Source organism: Ischnura elegans, chromosome 6 (assembly GCF_921293095.1).
Source record: "Ischnura elegans chromosome 6, ioIscEleg1.1, whole genome shotgun sequence".
Classification (NCBI taxonomy): Eukaryota; Metazoa; Arthropoda; class Insecta; order Odonata; family Coenagrionidae; genus Ischnura; species Ischnura elegans.
The window spans coordinates 20,643,285-20,664,755 of NC_060251.1; the positions used below are offsets into that span (position 1 = coordinate 20,643,285).

At 39.0% G+C, this 21,471-nt stretch overlaps 1 protein-coding gene across 2 annotated transcripts in view; it reads right to left on the reverse strand.

The window, feature by feature from the left end:
* The window catches only part of LOC124160168, a 411,734-nt gene that overhangs the window by 196,777 nt on the left and 193,486 nt on the right, over positions 1-21,471 (reverse strand). For both annotated transcript variants that reach the window (XM_046535929.1, XM_046535930.1), the window contains exon 4: positions 9,429-9,484. The gene's annotated coding sequence lies outside the window, so the exon portion shown is untranslated. The remainder of the gene's footprint in view (positions 1-9,428; positions 9,485-21,471) is intronic.

Below are 21,471 nucleotides of genomic sequence, written 5' to 3' on the forward strand. Positions count from 1 at the left end.
TCTGGAGATAAAATTTATGGATTCAAATGCGGGCAGTAAAACACGCATGCCTACTCTCACTGGGAATCTATTGATTTCATCCCCAACATCTGAAAAATAATCAGTTCAGTAAAAATGAGCACTGACGATTGCATAATGTCCAGGATACGTCATATTTTAGTCCCTCAAAGCCAACAGTGAATACAAGAGAAAATATAGACTAGGGTGGTTTTCTATTTTTTTACCTGCCAAAATCGAAATATTGTTACTCCTGGAGAGCGTATTTCACGCTTTTAGATTTTTAAATGATGATATCTATTTTTCGCGATTAAATGAAAAATGAAAATTTTCAAGTACGCGAAAATACGACGGCTTAGTATGAAAGCTGGGAATGATGGGAAAAGCCCGTGTGACGTCGTTGTGGTTCAAGCTGCCGCCGTGTGAGGCCACCTTGGTGCGATGCAGGCTGCCAGCAGGTAGCGCTTGGCTTAAATCAGGATTATTAATACCTTATCAAACGAAGGAAACTTTCCGACCTTAGGCAATTTTAAAAGGTGATTATTAAGAGATGTTTCCCTGAGCTCTGTACCTCGTGCATGCATTGGTAATCTCAGAAGATGTGGAACTCCTGTCTAATCGTATAGCATCTATGACGTCGCATCGCATGGGCGCCAATCTAGCCTTTTTTAAATGATGTTAAAATTGACCATTAACATTAGTTTAGACTCTGATTTCAAAAACCAAATAATTTGTATATTATGAATACACTAATGGTGGGTAACGAATCCCAATCAAAGCCTTTATTTTTCTTTGATAAAGGAATCTACGCTATTCTACTCTTAAATCGTTACTATAGGTGTTTTTAGCAATGGGAAAGAACGGAAGAAATTACGAAACGGATAAAACGCACTAAAAATGAGTGGAGAGAAAAGAAAGAGTGAGTCTTTTTTACATTCGAACTCCTAAAGGAGTATTAATTGTCTGCATTAGCAATTCCTCCACATGTGGGCTAAGAGATATTGCTGCAATCCGAGATAGTTCGGAAAAACTAATTCCCTTCCACTTCCAAGGGAATCGGCAGATGAAGTTCAACGAATTATACTGACACCCACGCACCAGCCAGCACTAAGCCTTTAGTAAGTAGCCCGCAAGTTTGCCATAAGGATGGAAACTATATTCATAGGAAAAGAATGACTTGTTAGCTCAATTAATTCAACCAGTCGGCGCGGATTGGGGTGATACCGGTTCGAGTCCAGGAGCAGAAATTTTATTTCTCCAATGAGGAATTTTATCATTCTCCACGGATTTCAAATTCTTGGCTATGATTATTCCTCAAATCAAGTGAACTTATAGCCGTGCTGCAATTGTAAAATACTGCATTTAATTTTGCATTATAAAAGAGTCCGCATCTCTACTGCTCGGTCAGACTCCTTCAAAGACGAATTTATCGAACAATTTTTTTGTCTCATCGAATTTTTCAGGTATGTAAAGTAGACCATTATCAATTTTTGCCAGTATCTCAAACTTGAACATTATAAATTGGTTAAATACACCAAAGTATGTAGTTCGTCATGAAAAGAAAAAAAATAAATAAATTACAAATTATACATTGACATTGTTCGAACGTACTTTTTCATATACGAGGCAAAGGTTGACAAAAATTCTTTTCTATGAACTCTCAATATTTCAAGATGATTGATTAATTTTTAAACGAGTAATGATTGACTACAAAAAAGAAAAAATGCCCTCAATTGGATTTGGGTGATGCGTTCTCATTTGCTTTAGGATACCGATCTAGAATTCAGTTTTCTGTCAACTACAACCCTTGACGCAATTTCCGGTGAGTCATAGTCAGGTTCTTGTGATTTTTGGCACAATAAATGACCCTGACGCGCTCTACCTCGACCTATCCCTTGAGTACAGTGCCGTAAACCCCTCTTTCCAGATGCACTTGTCGAGCGGCCCTGTTTTCGAATTCCGAGCGCTCATTCCGGACGTGCGGTTCCCCTGAGCATCCCTCGTATACGACTTAAAAGACGTGCCAAAGCACACGGTCACCTGTCAGCCCACTTTGTTTCATCGCCATCAACTTAAAGCGACGTGCTCAGGCACCAAAAACCGCGGCATGCGCCAGTCTGCAACCTTGCGCTTGTCCACTGTACACGTAGTAAATTAAAGAGAGAAAAAACTACCTAACTGCGACTCGCGGCCCGTCGGAAAGGCAGAACTAAATCACCGACGACATTACGGAAGGAAAACGGGAATTAGTTGTGGAGATGGTAAAAATAGAGACAGCGAATCTACGAGAAGGGAGAATCAATGGTAAAGATCATATCTTGCTGTCTATTCAAATCAATCGCGAACTCGGTTATAATTAAATGTTGTCCAAAACATATATATTTCCCGCTAACTCTTTTATTTTAACAGCCATCCGATTCATCAATGTCATGGTAAATACAAAATAAGTCACTATGAGCCTGATATTCATCGCTGTTACGATGACAGACGCCCATCAGATAATGTATCCAGTCAGAAATTAGTTAACTTGAGAAACATGCCCTGATTCTCTCAGGATCCATAGTATTTTTTTTAATAATTGATTACACAGAAATTATGGTCTTGGATGCGGTGTGATTGACTATGATGAGATAAAATTCAATAACTCAAGTACCATGATGCAACAAATTCCCATGCGTTCATTTCCTCATCGTACGCCACAGCTGCATCGGGAGAGAGTTCATGAAATCATGCGCAGCTGCGCACATCGTAATGGAACAGGAAACCCCAGAGCTGTGCAAGCATTCCGTCAAATGAACTTGTCAATCGGATAATTGCCCATAGACAGAGGGAAAAACTTGTCAGGGCGAATAACAGTACGCAGGAAAAAGGGAGGCTGCACTTGATGAGGGTCAAGGCCTCGCAGAAAAGGAGCTGGAAGACCACTGGGCTAAGTTAGATATCGGCAGAGTCGGTAACACAAAACTGGTGGTATAGGGATCATTTGACGTGGTCTGACCATTAGAAAAATTTCAAAACTCATGTCATAAATTTTAAAAAGACATCAAAGAAAGACAATTATAATAAAATAAAAATGATAAAGATATGCTGTAACAATTAATTTTGAGTTATTGTAGGTTGACTGCTAACGTGACAATTGATGGGAGAAAGACAATGAAGCATGTCATAGTGAACGGTGATTGTTTTTGACGGTGCAGCAGAGAGAATGGGAGAGTATGGTTGTGTGTTTGAAAAGGTATAAACCATATAATTTTGAAGTGAGGAGTAAAGAGGTACGTTGCATTTAACTGATAAAAAATGTATTCACCATATTTGTGAAGCTGAAGAGGAAAGCAAAACGCAACAATGTTTTTTTTCCGAAAAACAAAATAAAATGCTCTAAAAAGTAAAAAATGATGTTTTCATGACGCGAAGAGTAGGTACATTGTGGATGCTGGTTAGGTTTATTAGATATGAATGTTGAAAAGCCTGATAGATGAGTAAGATTTAGCACTCAATATTAATATCTACACCTAATCAGCTTCCACACTTAGATGAAAAACTTATTTTTTACCTTTTTTTATTAGGAGCTTATTTTTTACATTTTATTTCATATACTGTTTTTATACTGTTTTTGGAAAAAAGCGTGTTCTTTTTATTCTTTTTTATTTTATTTTTATTTTCTACTGCTTAGCGGTGGATCATTTAATCGATTAAACCAGAGCTGTCGCAGAAATTTCTGACGAAAATTTTAAAACCAACGCCATCTATTGAGAAAATTTGAACTATTATTATTTGAACTGCACGGAAATTTAGTTGATTAATTAGAGCACAATGGAACAAAATTTCAAATGTTGATTATTGAATATTGCACAGTCATAAGAGGAAGTGTGCAACATTTCAAGCCAATTCGACAGTGTGAAGTCCGTTATATATCATTTATAAGATTCCGTCAACGTAGCAGGCAATCGAATTTAGAATCACTCTAATCCACATTGAGGTTGACTCCGTTGGAATTATTTATCTGTGAAAGATAGGCTCCGGGATAATAACTGACAATCCAAAATAAAATACAACATATTTACCGACAAAGTACGAGAAAATAGTCTTCTTCCGATTTACAAGAAAGTATTCATACTTTCGGGTATTCACGTTCCCGACCGGATAATCGACATTGGGGTCGTTGAGATGTTGGAGAGAACTAACGTTCTTGGAAAATGATAAGGGAAAGTACAGTATTCTATTTTAAGGATCTATGGTCATGGCTTGTGGACTTTTCTTTGAAATAGGCTGCTAAACCTCTTACTTTTTACAATAAAAAGATAACTCTGTTATGATTAATGGATGGCCAGATGGTCGTCGTCACTACAATGCCAGATCCAAATTTTTATGCCTTTCCATTTCTCCTCCACAGCCTCATGCCTTAAAACATTCTAAATCAAAACCACAATGAGGAGTCACACGGACCCCAACAAAAATGCCTTTAGTCCTCACTCATCCTCCTTCCATGGGGTTCCAACTCCACACAATTCAAACAATAATCACTCCCCATATAACGCATTACTCCGATCGTTCTTAATCGCAGAGCAACCCATCATAACCCAGTTTTGCTTCTAAGCAACATCAAACATTTATAAATTTCCTGCTCTATTTAGGAAATATCTAAACCAAGGATTACTTTTTGGTGTAAATTGTAACGACGAAATATTTAGCTGCCACAATAATTATGGTTGAGTGCAAAATTTTTAAGTTTTCAAAATGAAAAATCTTGACATTCGCTTTCTCCCAGAAACAGCTCTGGGTTAGAAAGGGTTAATGAATATCCGTCATCAAGAATGTTCCGATACCCTGAGCAAACTTTCACATTCAGTCACCTCCCCTTCATGCGTGAACGAAGAAGCAATACTAAAAATCTCCGTGCAGTTTATCTTCAAGGTACACACGTAGAATTTCTCGGCTAATGAGCATGCACGAATTAATACAGTAGATTCCGTTTAATGGGTCCTCCGGTTACTTGGGGCAGCCGCTTAATTGGGGCAGATCTTGTAGAACAGAACCCAATAGAGGAATATTCCAGAGTATTCTCCGCTTGATTGGGACAGCATGCCGCTTTATTGGGCCATGAGTCGGCGACATTGACTTTATACTTGCGACGAAATTAATTTTTTTTGTTTTCAGAATACCATTTTTTATATTTTCGTCCTTTGATTTATTCTTATTTTGCACAAATGTTCCTATTCTTGCTCTATTGTGAAAGTTCTTGTTTTTATAACTATCCACAAGAGGATAGGACTTTTCTTTCATTGGACTTAGTAAAAGACATTCATTCAGCGTCGCCCGAGGCTGTGACAAATATTTTTAACAAAAATGTTATAATTCTTAAAAATGAAAATAAATTAACTAAACTCGCTGATTTTTTAATTAAATTAATATTTTAACAAACTTTTGTTGCATTATAAACATTCTTCAGTCATCTTTCCACCATTTCAAAGTTTGTTATTCCCATATACAAGAGAGTCCCCCTAATTGGGGCAGCCGCTTAGTTGGGGCAAAGTGCACAAGTCCTGATATGTCCCAATTAACCGGAATCTACTGTATTACAGAAACTCATTGAGGAATGAGATAAAGGGAGAGAGAGAGAGAAATTAACGTTGGATTTACCACATACATTCCTGAGCGAGTAGGCTATGCATTTTGAAGGCGTGTCAATATCATTCCTCGATCGCAGGGCATTGGTGTATCGGAAGCAGAGGCCAGTCGATATATTTCGGTATTTCGGCGCGTCGAACGGCTTCCGATTCAATCACCACCTGAGCCTAAAGCAGGGATCTTCCTTCCTTCCACCAGCATCGAGCAAACACGAGGGAATACGGTGTGTACAGAGACGATACGAGGCCACTTCGTTCAAGGCTCGCTCACATTTGCTAACATTTGCGGTCTCCGAAATGTCTTCTCAGCATCCCCATTCTGCCACCGCGCCCGGGAACATACGATAAACATAAACGATCTTGCCTTCTGATTATTTCGCAAATTGGGAAATTTTCCAAATAACAACATACCATTCCGTGAGCTCCGCGAGTCATTCAATAAATGAGTGTGCTCAAGGTGGGTGCGAAATAACTAAAAACTAAGGCCAAAATTTAAAAAACTCAATTTCCAAATAATTACGGGAATGGAAAAAGCTAGCAGATGAAAAACTTGAGCGGGAATTTTACTACGATTCGGATACTTCTTCTTCGAGAAGAATAAATATCCGAAATAGTTAAAGCAAATGAAGTTTCCAATTTAAATCCCCAATCAAACAAAAACTAAGTATATAAGAATTAACCACAGTGAAAGAAGGTCTTCGGGGTTAAATTGACTAGCTTAAGAATTATAAAATAGGTTTACCAACGGAGTAAGAGAAAATAAACTTCAGTACCATCGAACCCTATGCATGACCTGGGATTTAATCATTTTAATCTAGGTAAGTAATGCGCGCAAACGCCCAATATCCTTCTCGTTCGTATTTTGGTGTGTACAGGACACAATCCTAGCGAACGGGATATGGAGGAAATACGGTGGAGTGAATGTCGGTAATGTTTTACGTAAAGCTAACTCATAACTGAAAATATAATAAATAAAAAGATTAGCTTAACATAAATTCTTAGTAGCTGATTTATCATATGATATCTTCCCTACCCTACATAGTTACTATATACATGAGCGCCGCCAAAATGATAGTCTGCATTTGGCTCTAAAAGACGTCTGTCTTCTGGCACTCAACTAATTTCAGCCAAGCCAAAAACGTCTGAGACTCTAACAGCTCCCAATGAGATCCCTTTAACATCTGTCAAACACAACGTTATTTGGCACATCGAGGTTATTAAATAAACTCGCTGCTTTTCCAGCCACTTTGTTTCCATCTTCAATTTACACCTCAAACGGTGACATCTGATGGAAGGGTGATATGCGAATTATATCCTGAACCAATTATGCCTCCAGCGAATTACAGTTCTATTCCAAGACTCTCGAAGACTACGATACATACAATGTGACTCTTTACAAAAACCAGCTGCTAGTACAGCTTTCTTTATAATCTTTTTCTTCATATTTCTCAGTGAAATCGTCATTCCTTGACTCGATTCTTTTTTTTCATACCTGAACTGATATGCTACTTCCCCTACAGTACATTCTTAAGGTTATTAAATAGATTTCGCAATCCCAGTAATGAATACATACACTAAAACATATGCTTCTGGTCTCGCTTCTTTCATCTAAGAAATTCATTTCATTCCATAAAACTATTGGATGACCAGATGTTAGGGGTGATAAGACTGCGCATTGCTCGCAAAATTTACGCAAATTGCATTCATAAAATAACAATTTAATTCTCCGCTTTGCATCCACAACCGAGATGCATTTCCCCAGAATGCTGAACTCAGATAATTAAATTGATCAATTTAATTAACTAGGTAAAATAGGACGTGACCGTCTCCTCTCGTGTCTAGTCTCCCTTTCTCCACCCTAGGGCACCTCATTACTCAAGTCTTCTTGTGGTTTCTCCCAATTACGTATTCCTCACCTCCCATCCCACCTATCCTTCCCTTTTCTCTCCCCCCCCCCCCTATTGCCCCGAAATTTCCTCCCATCTGATCCAGTCTCCCTTCCCCAAACACAAACCCACCCCTCCCTTCTCTCGAACTCCCCGGGGGGTGGCCATAGCATCGACAACGTCGAGCTCCCCGGACGAAACATCTGCGTCACTCGCAGAAGTGTTTACCCTGGCCATGATTTAATCACAAGAGCCGCCGCGGAATCGGCACCCCTGAGGGGCACCTCCTCTTCCGTCGGCGGAAAAGGACACGGGGTCGAGGGTATCTGGAGTGCGAACGAGAGGCAAGGTACGAGGAAGAGGAAGCAACAGAGGAGGTAATGGAGGAATAGAGGGAGGCTGGTTGAGATGCGGACTACAGGGACTTCATCCATGGTTCCCACTCTAACTACATTACAAAATTCACGGTTTTTTCCAGGTTTTCACGGTCTAAATGTCATCGAATTCACGGTTTATAGATAAGGTATTTCAGGCAGAAATATCGATAATGAAACAATCACCGGCCGCACATTAACAAAAAATGTAACAAACGCAACAGATGCCTTGAATGCAAACGCAGCAATGAAAGTGCTATCTCTAATTACTTCACCTATCGTTAGCAAAATTCAGGTCCGGCTAAAGGGTGTGAGTGGGAAAATGGAGAGAGCAGGGTGGCAGGGAAGTGAACAAGTGCCTGATTTTTTTGCCAGGGTTAATGTCTTCCAATCGCAGGCTTTAGGTCAATGTGCTGTACTGGCACACGGACCAATTAATAATTGCGCTACGAATACACATAAACAATACTTCGAATACAGATAAATGCGTGGACAGTATCTGCACGTGACTCGGCCTTGAAACATAATCGAAACATCGATTTTTTCTTTTAATCTGCCTATCGTAGTTCTACAATCCAGTTTGAGAGATTTCTAATGTTATATGACGAAATTCACGGCTATTTCACGGTTTTAAGGTTTTCACGGTCGAGTGGGAACCCTATCATCTGCAGCGATATAGCTGACACGGCACAAAAACAAAATTAACTCGGCGACACGGATCAAAAAACTGCGAGACGGGCATTAAATATGAAAAATCTTCGCAAATCCCTTTTGGAACAATCAATCAAAGCCGTTGGCAGAAAAGATTCGGGGGGTGTACTGGGATGGGGATATATTCCAGGGGGAGTTCATTAGGAGGGGTTAAGCTTCGGAATATCTCCCAACCCTTGACCCGCCCCATACAAAATATTAGTGTATTAGTTTGAAGCTATATCGACTTTTTTTCGATAAAGTGTAAAATGATGTATCGAATTTGTTTTGACAATGAGCAAAATGGTGTAATCAGAGCAGTACCATTTATATTGATTGTAAATTTTCTTTATCTATTTTTACTAAAATAACATTATTAAAATTATTTTTACATTTCGTAAAGAAAAAATTAAGTTTTTTTAAATTCTGAAAGCCCGTGGAAGAACTCATAAATACATGATGTAATTCGCAAAGAAGAGCATTGAATTTTATCAAATGCTATCACGACACTCCAATACTAAACTTTTAGAGCTGATTTTATAGCGATACATCAATATGATCGCCATAGCCTATGGGAGACAAGTAACTATTAAGTGCGGTCGAATAATAAAAACTTTAATAGATACGAGCCGATAACATATTCAACTTTCACTCGCTCCTCAGAAGAACCATAAGCCTTCCCTCCATCGTCAAGAACACAGCAGCGGCAATGCATCTTCGAGCGTGTAACGCACGACTGGAGGGGAAAGGTCGCACTCCAACGCCAAAAAGACCTCCATGAAGTTCAATTAAGCCGATAAGGCGAGAGGTCAAATGATTGAAATGACCCTGCAGATGATGTAACCAATACGTACCTCCCTACTGACTGATAGCAGCGCTGCAATGGTAAGCTCCGGCTGTGGCTATGCACCTTAAAAGGGAGAGAAAAGGAAAGTTATAAATCGATACAAAAATGAAGCAAAGATATTTTTTAAACGCCGTTATGAATAAAAAATGGGCGAAAGTACCTCATAGAAAAAAATCAATTGACTTATCTATAATTCACTTAGTGATAGACAAATTCAATTAAACTATTTTACGGGAGGAAGAGTTCTCGGGTTTCCAGCCGGGTCCAGGGTTTTTTCAGCGCCGACGTTTGGAGGGCTAAGTCTGCCATCGTCTTCAGGGTGAATGCTGATGGCAGATTTCGCATTTGAAACGTCGGTGGTGAAAAACCGCTGGACCCGGCTCGAAACCCGAGAACTCTTCCTTCAGTCTATTCGCCGGCAAAGCCTTAGATCCATCAAACTATTTAACGACTTACAGATCTTCGTGACAGCAATCTAATACTGTTTTTTGCACCCTTGTTACATCTTAGGAAATTTTTAGAGCAGGGCACAAAAAGATAATCTCAGCGTATGACAATAGACACCTAAGAGAACTTATGTGCCTTCCACCGAAATAAAAATTTGAAACTTCGAAATTCGCCGGGTCTGATTAAAAAAAACATTCTATAGTGTAGAGAAGGCTTATATAAATTTTCGGATTCAACGGAGAAAAAAATATATTTACCTAATGTGATACCTATGAATCAAGCCTATATGTATGCATCTTAAATGGAAACAAGCTAATCATATTCCAAAGATAGCAATGAAGAAATGGAATAACTCTTATGAGCAACAATGCCATAAAGCTTTTTACATATTTCAGAAGCATTAACTGGAGCATCAGAGAAAACAGCGTTCCAGGTCGAATCATACCATAAGCGCAGAAAGAGGATAAAAATGTACTTTTCAAGAGAACAGTGGATATTTGAAGAGCAATCATTTCCAGAGGAGTCCACTACCAGGTAAAACCAAATATATTAAAACTCTAAAGAAAATTTGGAACAATCCAACATGAGCCATCGGGGCTTGCATCAAATAAGAATTTTTGACATACTTTTTTTACACTACATCTTAATTTAAGTCGAGATAATCTACCGTAATAGGGTAGTTTCCTTCATCAAAGAAAACGAAACGCATTGATTGCAATTCGTTACACACCATTAGTGTATTCATAATATACAAATTATTTGGTTCTAGAAATCCTAGTTCAGACGAATGGCAATGGTCAATTTTAACCGCATTTGAAAAAGGCCAGATTGGCGCCCATGCGATGCCACTCCGCGTGACGTCTCAGGGACCTAGTTTCTATACGAGTAGATAGGATTTTTACATTGTCTGAGATTACCAATGCATGCCTGAGGCACAGAGCTCAGGGAAACATGTCTTAATAATCACCTTTTAAAATTGCCTAAGGTCGGAAAGTTTCTTTCGTTTGATAGGGTATTAATAATCCTTATTTAAGCCAAGCGCTACCTGCTAGCAGCCTGCATCGTATCGGCGCTCAAAGTCTCTCACCAAGGTTACTTCACCCGCCGACAGCGGGAACCAGAATAACGTCACACGGTGTTTTCCCAGCATCCAATCTTAGCCGTCGTGTTTTGGCGCGCTTGAAATTTTTCACTTTTCATTTTACCGCTAAAAATAGATATCGTCATTTAAAAATCTAAAAGCGTGAAATACGTACTCCAGGAGTAATAATCTTTCGATTTAGGCAGTTAAAAAATGATAGGAAACCACCCTATTGAGACAAAAGATCATTGTGTAGGGCATCGCGGTGTGGTAAAGATTCAGCGTAGAGGTGTGCGCGATATGCACCCTCTGTGTCCATCTTTGTAGACAGCAGTTTCGCCGGCATTGCAGCTGGCTTCTTCATCGACCTTAAGTGGCCAGCTGCTATACTGGGGAAACTTTTATCTACAATTATCACAGTGCAAATCCCGTAAAGCTCTACGCTGAATCTTAAGAGGGAATATAATTGCATACAAAGTCGTACTTGAGGAATTAAGAGAGATCAAGCACTTTCATTTCACTTTTATAAATACATTAAACAGGCTAGCCTTACTTATATTATTTCAAACTATAAATACTCAACCACATCGAATTTTAAATTAAAAGAGTATTTTAAACAGGATTGAGCCTTCGACACTGAGGAAAGCAGTCAGAGCCGTCGATGCTCGGTTGAAACCTTAGAACACCCCCAAAATAAAATCCTTGGGGTGCGATTTTCAGGCTATTAGAACAACGTGGGAAACAGCATATGATTAAGGTTAGGGAACTGCTGGCTCCCCTGCCTCGAATATGCTAATTTACACACCAAAGGGTTGGAACTGGGAGGGCTTTATCCTTACCAGTGGAACTGCCAATGGGTTAACTCACTGATTAACCGAAGATACATCTCAAAGAGTACGTTTTCTTTGGACGATATAAACAATGAAGAGCCACTTTACAGCAATAATTTGGATCTTAAGTAATAAAAATGGGAAATATAAGTGGGAAAATAATTTTTTTCCAGTCACAAGATACACTAAATACCACAAGGAATAATTAGGGTCTCAAACCATATTGATTAAGTAGGAAAAATAAATTAAAACACAAAGGTTAGGTTTTATCCTCAATTATAAGCCAACTAACAAAATCCAAATCATTTAAGATTATCATATAAAAAAGGCCAAACTAACGAACTGAAGGCAAAGGCTGGACGAGAGGATTTTTATCATGAGATTCTGTAAAAGACTTGCGACGAAACACTGATTTGATAAAGGTATCCTATTCTCCTCAGTTTTCTGAGTTTCATCGTCTGCATTTAAATAATTTGTTTTCAAGCGTAACATAATGCAAGTCATATCGTTACTATTATCCCCGATGAGAGCGTGGGCTAAAATGCTATAGCCGTGCCTGTCTTGTGTGTGATTTTCATTGGAGCTACTTCGAACATTAAGTGCTCGCTCAGGGGTTATGATAACCAGAAGATCATACTAGATAAATAAGCCCTACAAAAACTACGACAGATCAAGCTATCAGCAAATAAATAAGGGGAAACGCTTATTCTACAATCAGAAGCAACTTCATTTGATTGTAACCAACGCAAAATGTAACAAATACAAGTGAATAACCTCAATTACTTTCGCTAAATGGCAGCCGCCTCCCGAGGGGATATATCAAGTCACAGATGAGTTGAAATGATGACGCTAGGTTGAGTGCTAGATTGAATATTGCGTGGAAGACAGCCGTAGAGGATTAATGTGTAGAATGGCGTCCGAAAGCCAAAGCCCCTGCTGTGCGAGGCAGAAGTGCCTTGGGGGAGGACAAGTGACGCAATATTTCAACCCCGTACACCTAGTTGAAAAAGATCTGCGTGCGAGTCAACGGCGTCTCCGGGTTGTGTGATGGCCTAGAATTTCTGCCTCTTTGAAGTTTTTGTCAATTTTGAATAAAATTTGTATTTTTAAGCCTGACAGCGCATTAGCTGAACAGTATTACTACAACTCAAAAATCACGGGAAATAAAAAAAATGCTGCACAAAAGAAAGATTTTTATTTATCTTTTTTTTTAAATGCAATCAAAGAGGATAACAGCTGCAACAATCCAATTAATAGGAGCTCTCACTTTGACTATCCCGCTTAAATTTCATGTATCGGATGTAAATTTTGTTATTGCGCAGAGCCATCTGTCATTGGACGTATTTTCTACAAAAAATAACACATGATGAAACCAATTATCGTATTCCTTAAGCATTGCCGCGAAGAATGACATCATGAATTCATGTTAACCCTCTTATTCATGAGTTACTAAATTCAAGCAATATCATTTTTTAAATCGAGTTTCTACGTGTGATTGACTCTAATATTGAAGTAATATTGTTTTAAATAAACATTTTTGCCATTTAATGGCAAAATTTTGACGTCCTCATAAGAGGACATTATGCTTGAAACAGGTCATCGTGATTTAATCCGCTAAACTTATGAATTGGATCTTTTAGGTAGAAGAAATGTTCAACTGTACTTTTAGTATAATTATATCATTAATTGTTTATTTAACATTCATAGAAACATTTTTTCGAGTGTTTGTGACTACCTTTTGTTAATTTACATAAGTTATCACGTTCAATACTTTTTAACATCAATCTAGCAAAAAGGCAAGGAAAATAACATAAAAATCACCAGCAAATACTTATAATAACTTTACAAAAAATTGGTAATTCCAGATTAAAATTATTTTTTAATATGAATTCTAAAATAACCATTGTTACCATTCTCTTCTGGATCGTAACATCATGAAAAAGCTGCTAGTAGCTTAGGGAACCAATACAGTTACATTTGGTTACATTGTAGCAAGAGAGATTTGACGTCCTCATATGACGACACCATGCATGAGAGGGTTAAGAGTCCACAACAGATATACGAACACTCGCATTCTTAGGAATGCTTTGGAAAAACAATCTAGCAATAATCTTAACCCACCTCCAGCTTCAATCACATTGAGTGAGATGTGGCGAATATTTATGTCAGTTTACGTCCTGACAGACGCACAAAGGCTTGTAGGAATTTTTGCGAATTCCCTTTATTCATACTGAATCAAACTCACGATAATTTTCATTCAATTTCCAGCCATCCTCAATACCCCATTCGTTTATATCTCATCAAAATATTTCAATTTTCCAGTGGAATCTACTTACTTTTATTACGATTAAAAGGTCTGTAGATTCTGCCACATAAGTAATCTTTGGACTCTCGTCACATCATTGGCATAAAGAATAGAAATTTATCCCGTGCCTCTTTCCTCCAAATCCGTTTACTGTTGACATAATGCCATTTCACTTTTCCAGGGCCCATAATTTCTCTTGATCAACAATTTCCACTTTAAAATAGGCACACTAAACCTGCCAAAGATGCAGGCTGCTAGCAGGTAGCAGAGTACCCTGCTAGCAGGTAGCAGAGTACCCTGCTAGCAGGTAGCGCTTGGTTTAAATAAGGATTATTAATACCTTATCAAACCATGCAAAATTTCCGACCTTAGCCAGTTTTGATAGGTGATAATTAAGACATGTTTCCCTGAGCTCTGCGCCTCATGCATGCATTGGTAATCTCAGACGATGTAAAACTCCTATCTACTCCTATAGAAACTAGGTCCTTGTGACGTCACGTGGAGTGGCATCGCATGGGCGCCAATCTGGCCTTATTCAAATGCAGTTAAAATTGACCCTTGCCATTCGTCTAAACTGGGAATTCTAAAACCAAATAATTTGTATATTATGAATACACTAATGATGGATAACGAATCGCAATCAATGCCTTTCGTTTCCTTTGATGAAGGAAACCACCCCATTGTAGAACAATGATGCCTCCTGTGATCCACGCTTAATCTTGCAGAGTGTGATCACTTTTTATGAGTAAAAACGTTTTCCCCATGGTAATTAGTTCTCATATATGAGTAGAAGCGATTGGGGCAATGGTTCATTCAAGACAATTTACGTAAAATGAGGAGTTGATGGAATTTTTGCCACACGGAAAAATTGTTAATGTTTCATTTGAATTCAATTATTACCATAAAATTAATCTTCAGAGAGTAATTTGATTGTTATGGTGGATTATTAGTGATTAGATCTCTCAGAAGTCCGATTAACTAATATAATAATTAATACGACTAAAATTACCCACAGACCAGATGTATAGAAAAAAATTCATTAAAAGTCATTTCAGAAAGAGTCGATTAAGTTTAACATAATGAGGAAATCCGTATTCAAGCTGCAATATATGCAGAGAAAAATCAATAATTTTTAGTCCATTCGACTGTTTAAAATGCGATCGTCTCCTCCATCATATAAAAAATGCACTAAAATGCGATGATTTTAGAGCTCGTGGTAATGGGTAGGGCATGCACTTGCACTGCACAGCACATGATATGTCTGACGCTGGTGAACCAGAAAAAGCTCCTCACGACTTCTCATGAAAACCATAAAACCTAATTTGAGGGCGTTAGCAGCCAAGGGACCGTACAAGTGATTTTTCTCTCAGCAGAGTAAAGTTAATTGTTAGAAGAAATACACAAAAATTGATTGCTAAGGGATACGAGTGAGCCTCAGTTCTTTGCTGACATCGAGCGGAAAATCAAATGAGCTTTATCAAATATCTAATTCATCTATTTTGTTCCCTATGTCTAATTTCTGTACCTAATAGTGTATAGAGAAAAGAAATCACTCGTACCCCTATGCTTCTAAACCACTCACTTAACATTTGGCATCGCGACCAATATTTCTCCCTAACAATGCATCTACTTTCTACAATATCGAAATTTTGTTCGCATTAGATAATATATTGCAAAAACAGATATATTAATTCTGCTATGATTCGTTTCGAGAATTGTAGATAATTTGTTTCACGGTTATTAGAAATACAATTCGTTTCACTACTATTACAATATTCATAAAGACATTACATTCGGGGATCGGGTTTGTGTGGTGCCTAGAATGTTGGCTTTCCAACCGGCGGGCTCGGGTTCAAAGCCCACCGGTGGCAGAGAATTTTAAGAGACTGCCCGATCCCTCCTTGATGTTGTATGGAGAACATTTCATGCGCAACACTCCGTCCGTCAGATGGGACGTTACGCCGTGGTCCCCTTGGCGCCTATCGTTAAGAGCAGGCCAATGCCGACACCGGGTTTCTCTCCACCCTTCCTTACCTACCCCTTCCCTCATGGCACAAATGACCTCAGCTGTCGGTCGCCTCCTCCAAATACCATACCAAACATTAAATTCGGTTCAATTACGCATAAGAGCTTCCGCGTTTCGCACTATCAGCCCTAATATCAGCTTTCTATTCAAATGGAGATATATCTCTCAGGGCTCTGACAATGAGAGGAACATCGGCACGAGGCTGACATATTCCCACCTGGGAGAACGAGAGGACGACTCCGAAATGGCACCGCCTGTGGAAGTCCGCAAGAGCGGAGGGAGAGGAGGCAAGCGTTTGGAGGGGGGTGACCCCGCTCCAGCAACCACCGATTTCATCCCCCTTGGCGGAGGAAAAGAAGAAGGGGGCGTAGCCACCCCCTGTCCACGTGGCGCCCTCCCCTCCGGCGCCTCCCCACGGAAAGGGGGGGATGGAGGCAGGAGGGGAGGTGAAGGGAGGGGGGGATTGCTTCATGCAGAAAGGGAGAGAGAGGATGGGAATTATCGACCTGGGCACATCACTTCAACAGCAGCAGCAACTACCCCTTCCCGCTTCGTCCATGCGAGCCAGCCAGTGTGTGCATTATCACGGACGACCCTCGGAAGAGAGGGTTACCGTGTAATTCAAGCCTCATCCGCAACAAATTTGTGTCGTGTGATATCGAAAAAAAATTAAGCGTTCAATGAACTTTGCACGTTTGATAAAAATCCTTTCCCTCACCCAATCTAACACAACGTTCGCCGAAAAAATAAATGGATTCAGGTCGTAACCAATTGAAGGAAATGCTAAAAACAATTGTTCAATAAAACAAAGCTCTAGTTTCCGCAAGACCTTTTTTCTCTGACTCGCATCATTTCGTTAGAGCGAAATAAAACTTAACGTCTCGTGGAGACCAGGAGACGCAGCTAATAATTAAGGCTAGGGGGGAGGGGGGTGTTTATCATCATCATCACTGGTCAACAATCCTAGGATTGGTTTGACGCAGCTCTCCACTCATTTCTCCAATCAGCTAATCTTTTCACACCTACGTATTTCTTCTCTTTCACATTTCTCTTTACTTGTTCCATGTATTTTGTTCGAGGTCTTCCTTTTCCATTCTTGCCTTCCACTTGTCCCTCGACGACTGTCTTCATCAGGCCATCATGTCTCAAGATGTGGCCTATAAGGTTGTTCCGTCTTCTTATTGCACAACTAATATTTAAGGGTGTGGGTATATTGCATACCCGCCAGGGTAAGCGGGAGTTGCGGGGGCCTTCTCCATTAAAAAAATTAAGATTAACGGTTCAAAATGGTGAGTTTTACGGCTTTTTGAGGGATATTTGATTAATCCTAATCAACACTATTCTATAAGTAATACTAATCCAATTAGTTAAAATGGATTAAACTTGAAAATTTCTGTTCTGGGGGGGTTTCATACCCCAAATTAAGTTATTAAATTTATTATTAAGTATTTATTAAATTAATTTTATACCCCCTCGCTGCGCCACTGGTGGAGACAACGAAATCCTTATTCAGCGAGAAAATACGTTTTTCTCGTTAAGTTCTCGAATGTTGATAATGATTTTCGAAGACGATTTTAATATAATATAATTAACAAAGCGCAAAAGTTACGAGGCTGGGGAGATAAATGGAAGAAAAATATCCCAAAGGTTAAGTAACGGTAGACATTCTTCTATGCGGAACTCACCGAATCAATACCTTTATTACGCCATTTCCTGGGATAGAATGAATATCATTAGAAGAAAACATTCCTTAATTTTAGGAACATGCAGAACATTATTTAAATAAAAGTAGAATTACGTAATCTTCTATCCTATTTGTAAACACTAATCCAGCATTGAATATTGCTGACAACAAACAACATTATATTTAGCTTCAGATAGCACTCTAGAATTTTCAGCTCTTTATGGAATTTCCAATTTATTTCACATGTGAAATATTGTTTGCTAAAAATAACCGCAAAAATACGCCAGTTCTGGCGAATTAAACTGTGGACTTCCTGTACAAACGTTTTTTTTCATCGCAAAAAGCTATTTTCCATGAAAATAAAGATAACTAAAGATGACTATTTTTCATATTGAAATCTTTTTTTCGTTCAAATTTCACAAATTCGCCAGCAGATGGCCTTTTCTTTCTCCGCTACCATAATGTAAAGTACAATGAGGGGCCAAAAGTATGGAAATAAGACGGTAAAACAAGGTGGAAGGAGCTATCTCAATAATGATATGACCGATTTTTTAAAATTTATATAACTCAATTGGCTCATTACCTTCATTAGCGCCTTGAATATACCCCTAGGCCACATTTAACTTTGCTCCATGGCAATAATGGCATAATTGCTTTACGGCAAGAAAGATATAAAAAAAGTTCAACGAACTGGCATGGACGTACGAATAGAAGTTTGTGATGATGATGTAAACAAAAAAGCAAAACACTATCAATCTTAATGAAGGGTAAAGGCATTTAGACGCGAAAAAAACTCGATAGAATTTGCCCTCGTAGAAATAATAATGGTAATATCTGCGATCATCAATAACGGCAGTTTAGCGAAGCCTACGATCATTCATAAGTGAAGGTAGAACGAATAGAAGGAAAGAAAAAAGACTGAACTGTCGAAATTATGAGAGGGAGAAACTGTGAACTTCCCTCTCACCCACAAAATTTGATTAGCTAACTTTTGGGGAACTTTAGGATGGGTTTGAGAAGGTGACGGGAGCATGCAATAAGGAGAGTGGAAGTGCTCAAATTAAATAAGGAGAACGGATGTAAGGTAGAAGATAAAAGAAGTTAAGAGGTGATGTTTTATAGACAGGATCAAGATAGGCACTCTGAGATGAATAATGAAATCTTTCAAGAAGACACGAGTCTCTAGATATGGTAGATATTCTTGCTTCCATTAAAAAAAAACCTTAATTATTGTGTACAGCTAGTAAAAATTAGAGATATCCACTGTGGAGTGCGGGTAAGTGGACCCTGAGGAAGTTAAGAAAGACCATGCCTCGCAGTGTTCGAGAATTGAGAACGGATAAGGATAGAGAAGATGAATTCGACAGAAATGGAAAGGGGCAAAGTGGAAGGGGAGAAGTGGAAGTACGAATCAGATGAAATGGCTGTTCTTTGCAATCTTTGTTCTGCTGTAGGACTTCTTGGGACCCATTTCGCGCAAACCTTTGAATATCCTCCGAGAGCCTCAATCATTGCACACACACTTTCACTGCTTACTGACAGTTGTGAGGCCAATTGTTGCACTGTGATGTGGCGGCCGCACGGATAATGATATCAACGCGCCTCACCATGTCTGGACTGGTGGCACTGATAGGACGCCCGGAACGCGGCAGATCTTGGAGTTGACTTTTTGCACTTTCAGCCTTCACTCTCTTCGCCCACCTCCCAACTGTGCTCCTATCGACAGCACAATCTCCATACACTGCTCACGAAAACGTTTATGGATATTTCCCACAGTTTCTTTCTCTGCAGTCAAGAACTCAATCACTGCTCGATGTTCGTAACGTGGATCACTAACATACGCCATTTTAAAAATTCACTACAGCTCTGTCAATTGTTGGAATCATTTGAAACTTCGTCCGCCTGGCGGAGAAACACTGAACTTGACGTACGGCGAATTACAACTTTCAGTATTTGCTCATTGTGGAGAAAAAATGGTGCATTATATAAAGAACGACCCCGTAACTGATAAAAAGAGGAGCTGGATTGATGATTTGTGCAGTGAGGGACAATCGAATGTTGGAGTCTGGCAAAGGGAAGGATTGAGTGACACTCGGCAGTTGGACTCCTTGCACATTCACCATGGCTATTGGCAAAGGTTTTACACGCTTAAATAAGTTATTCGACTTTCATGCTATCATAATTGATCAAATTTCCCACTATAATTTTTACATTAATAGTGAAATTTATAGATGCTCAATGACAGCGCAATTAACATCACTTTAAATCAACACTTGAAGCTTGTACGCGGTGGAAGGGCTCCATATTGGCAATGAAAGACACTTCGTTACTTCCATGATTTATTTAAGAAGTTAAACCGATTTCGGCTGTTACGCCATTATCAATTACGGAATTAAGATTTCACGTACTTGATAATGGTGTTACAGTCGGTTGCAATTTTTAAATAAATTGTGGAAGCGATTCGAAATGTTGGATAACGAGAGGATTGAAATATTCGAATCTACAGGATTAATTTTCGACTTCCAACAGAAAGCATTCGCTCTTAGATATGCAATGTCAAGCGCTGGTCTGGCTGATTCTGGAAATTTGCTGAAGCCATTCATGGCACCATAATTCAAATTTTCACTATTCTTAAGTTCGCGTGAACATTTTATTTTTTCATAATAAAAATTTCTTTTCGGCAATCAATAGCTTCCACTTGAAAATTTGGTAGGATTCGGCTTAGGTATAGTTTTCTTAATCATACAATTTTCATTTCCCTGATAAGGCACTCATTTGTAGCAAAATTTTGTGCAAAATCTAAATATGTACGGGAAAGAATAATTTCATGATAAAATAAGAAAGATATTAGCGAAAAACTGCCTAAAACTGGCTGGATGGCCGCTGGAATCTCTAGTACCAACATCGCAGAACGAAAACCACTACACCGACTTCGCCTAAATTACGCGGATATATATAATTTCCCGAATATATTTACTTAGGATTTAGCACTTTAGATAGAGAAAATTTAGCTAAGATATGTCTCAACAGTAGAGTGTGCAAAGGTTTGAAGCAGTGTTGAAACTAGTCAAGTTGACTATTGTAAATGCCTTCAAAATAAATCATTTTGACGTTTGCATTATAATGAGGTGGAAAATTGCGTAAACATGTCATTTCTAATTATGTTTTCATTTGTTTAGATGTTTTTGGCGACTCTTTTGCGTCAATAATAGGTAACCCGAGTATATCACTTGGCTTCAGTCCATGCCGCTCCTACCTTAATTTCAAATTCGATCCGAAAATTAATATTTAAATTCATTTTTCCGTTCCTCCTCGAAAAATTGCAATACTGCATTCATTGGTGACAATGTTACGAGTAATATTTTCACACGAGTTTAATTTGACATTTATATCCCAGATACGCACTGCGTTGCCCTCAAAAACGGAATATCTTTGACTTCAGACAAAAAGCTTTCCACAACAACCTCCTAAGACGGTTTCATTCTTGTCGTCCTCCGGGAGATGAGCTCAGAGAGTCGATATTCGAGGTGGAAACGCGAAAGAATCCAAGCTCTTCCCAAGGGAGGGAAATGCTCCACCGCGGTGGGCTGAGGGTGGATGGAAGACGTTCTTTCACACCGACGGTAAAAGACTGCGACGATATAGAGGATTCCCCTCGTATGGGAAGCGAATGGAAC